The sequence below is a fragment of the Oncorhynchus mykiss genome, chromosome 5 (genome assembly GCF_057628025.1).
Source record: "Oncorhynchus mykiss isolate SJ-2025 chromosome 5, ASM5762802v1, whole genome shotgun sequence".
Lineage (NCBI taxonomy): Eukaryota > Metazoa > Chordata > Actinopteri > Salmoniformes > Salmonidae > Oncorhynchus > Oncorhynchus mykiss.
In genome coordinates, this window is record NC_143026.1 from 7,703,171 (window position 1) to 7,706,671 (window position 3,501).

Sequence of the window (3,501 nt, forward strand, 5' to 3'; positions counted from 1 at the left end):
TAAGAAGCAACGTTCTTCTGTGGGAATTTCAGTACTTCAACATAATGTTTTCTACAGGTTTCCTCATGGTTATATTTACATTCATGTTCTCTGGAAAATTAAAGACAACTTTCCATAAAAAAGCAGTATAATGTTCAAAGAACATTCTAAGAATGTTATTTTATAACATGTACATTCCGTTGTCAACATCAACAAAACACTCTATGTCCTCTATCTTGTTAAGTGTGTTATTGGCCACACTTGATCTTAATGTGTGCTTTGAAATGGGGTCTGTTTGAATAGGCTGAAATGAACCGCTTTGTGTTAGTAAAAAAAAAAAAAAACATGGCATGCTAACTCCATCCTGGTGGAGAAGTGGACTAATTCCATAGATTGAGAGCAGAAGAGCATATTGTTTGAAATCTCACTGACACAATAAAAAATGAATGTGTTTGCCTAAGCTAGGGGTCCCAACAAGAAAATGGTGCCATCTGGTTTACTTAATATATGGAATTTGAAATTATTTTATACTTTATATGCTTAAATATATTTATTTACTTTTGATACTTAATTATGGGGTGGCAGGTAGAGTGTTGGACTAGTAACCGAAAGGTTGCAAGATCAAATCCCTGAGCTGACAAGGTCAAAATCTGTCGTTCTACCCCTGAACAAGGCAGTTAACCCACTGTTCCCCGGTAGGCCGTCATTGAAAATAACAATTTGTAATTAACTGACTTGCCTAGTAAAATATTTAAAACCAAATACTTTTTCTATCCTGTATGACAATTGGGTACTTTTTCCACGACTGTTCGAAACAGTTAACCCAAACAGGCTAACAGTGTTATAGAAAGTCTTATTGAAACATGTTCTCAGAACTTTATTTTAATTACCTTCAAATAACCGATAATTTCCTTTCTCAGAACGTTACTAAAGACCTCCCAGGAAAACTTTCAGGGAACCATAGAAAAGCATTCTCAGAACCTTCCTGCAACCTAGAAATGTACAATCCCAGAGCAGGTGCAATTTTCATTAACATGCTCAGAACGTAAAAATGTATGGCTTCGTTCCCAATTCCAATGGGAATCCAAAAACGCACGTTCCTACAACTTCCAAGGAATCAAATGTGCTAGCTGGGTAATGTTATAATTACAGCACTATTAACAGTATGTATCCTACTAAGAAAAAATGGTTGAATAGGTAGGTTATAGTATACAATGCATAAATGTCCCAATCCATCTACACTGCATGCCCTTCAGAAATGCAAAACCCTTTATGATGATTGATAGAAAAATGATCAATAAAACTAATGGAGGGAGAAGGATAGTGTCAGGAGAACAATGCACCTGTAAGCGGAGTAAGACTGACAGGCACAAATCACAACGGATGATCCCCCCCCCCCCATCCAGAAATGTAGGCCAAACAATAAACATGACACCCGTCACACACCCCTGAATGTGGGTACCCACATTGGCTTGTCACTTAGACCTAATCCCTCAACAGGACACATTTACTGAGCTCAGTATTAAATCAATTTCTCTCTCGATCCTCCATTTCTTTCCATGTCCTCCCTGCCTCATGCTTTCATCTGTCTATACTATGACAATGACTCCACCCCTCTCCACCTCTACTGTGACATTGGCTCCACCTATACTATGACGTTGACTCCACCCCTCTCTACTATGACGTTGACTCCACCCCTCTCTACCTCTTCTACTGTGATGTTGACTCCACCCCTCTCTATCTCTACTGTGATGTTGACTCCACCCCTCTCTACCTCTACTATGACGTTGACTCCACCCCTCTCTACTATGACGTTGACTCCACCCCTCTCTACCTATACTATGACATTGTCTCCACCCCTAACCACCTATACTATGACGTTGACTCCAACCCTCTCTCCCTATACTATGACATTGTCTCCACCCCTCTCTCCCTATACTATGACGTTGACTCCACCCCTCTCTCCCTATACTATGACGTTGACTCCACTCCTCTCTCCCTATACTATGACGTTGACTCCACCCCTCTCTCCCTATACTATGACGTTGACTCCACCCCTCTCTCCCTATACTATGACGTTGTCTCCACCCCTCTTTCCTTACACTATGACATTGTCTCCACCACTCTCTCCCTATACTATGAAGTTGACTCCACCCCTCTCTACTATGAACATTATTGTATTATGTTATTACTTTGAGACTTAGGAGGAATGGGAAAAAATGTCAGTCTCTCGATGTGCAAAACTGATAGAGACATACCCCAAGCGACTTACAGCTGTAATCGCAGAAAAAGGTGGCGCTACAAAGTATTAACTTAAGGGGGCTGAATAATTTTGCACGCCCAATTTTTCCGTTTTTGATTTGTTAAAAAAGTTTGAAATATCCAATAAATGTCGTTCCACTTCATGATTGTGTCTCACTTGTTGTTGATTCTTCACAAAAAAATACAGTTTTATATCTTTATGTTTGAAGCCTGAAATGTGGCAAAAGGTCGCAAAGTTCAAGGGGGCCGAATACTTTCGCAAGGCACTGATGTAATCTTCCTGTCCGGGTTGGCGCCCTCTCTTGGGTTGTGCTGTGGCGGAGATCTTTGTGGGCTGAACTCTGCCTTTTCTCAGGATGGTAAGTTGGTGGTTGAAGGTATCCCTCAGGTGGTGTGGGGGATGTGCTTTGGCAAAGTGGGTGGGGTTATATCCTGCCTTTTTGGCCCTGGGGTCTCCTGACCCCTCTTGTCTCAGCCTCCAGTATTTACGCTGCAGTAGTTTATTTGTCGGGGGCTAGGGTCAGTCTGTTATACAGTGCCTTGCGAAAGTATTCGGCCCCCTTGAACTTTGCGACCTTTTGCCACATTTCAGGCTTCAAATATAAAAATATAAAACTGTATTTTTTTTGTGAAGAATCAACAACAAGTGGGACACAATCATGAAGTGGAACGACATTTATTGGATATTTCAAACTTTTTTAACAAATCAAAAACTGAAAAATTGGGCGTGCAAAATTATTCAGCCCCTTTACTTTCAGTGCAGTAAACTCTCTCCAGAAGTTCAGTGAGGATCTCTGAATGATCCAATGTTGACCTAAATGACTAATGATGATAAATACAATCCACCTGTGTGTAATCAAGTCTCCGTATAAATGCACCTGCACTGTGATAGTCTCAGAGGTCCGTCAAAAGCGCAGAGAGCATCATGAAGAACAAGGAACACACCAGGCAGGTCCGAGATACTGTTGTGAAGAAGTTTAAAGCCGGATTTGGATACAAAAAGATTTCCCAAGCTTTAAACATCCCAAGGAGCACTGTGCAAGCAATAATATTGAAATGGAAGGAGTATCAGACCACTGAAAATCTACCAAGACCTGGCCGTCCCTCTAAACTTTCAGCTCATACAAGGAGAAGACTGATCAGAGATGCAGCCAAGAGGCCCATGATCACTCTGGATGAACTGCAGAGATCTACAGCTGAGGTGGGAGACTCTGTCCATAGGACAACAATCAGTCGTATATTGCACAAATCTGGCCTTTA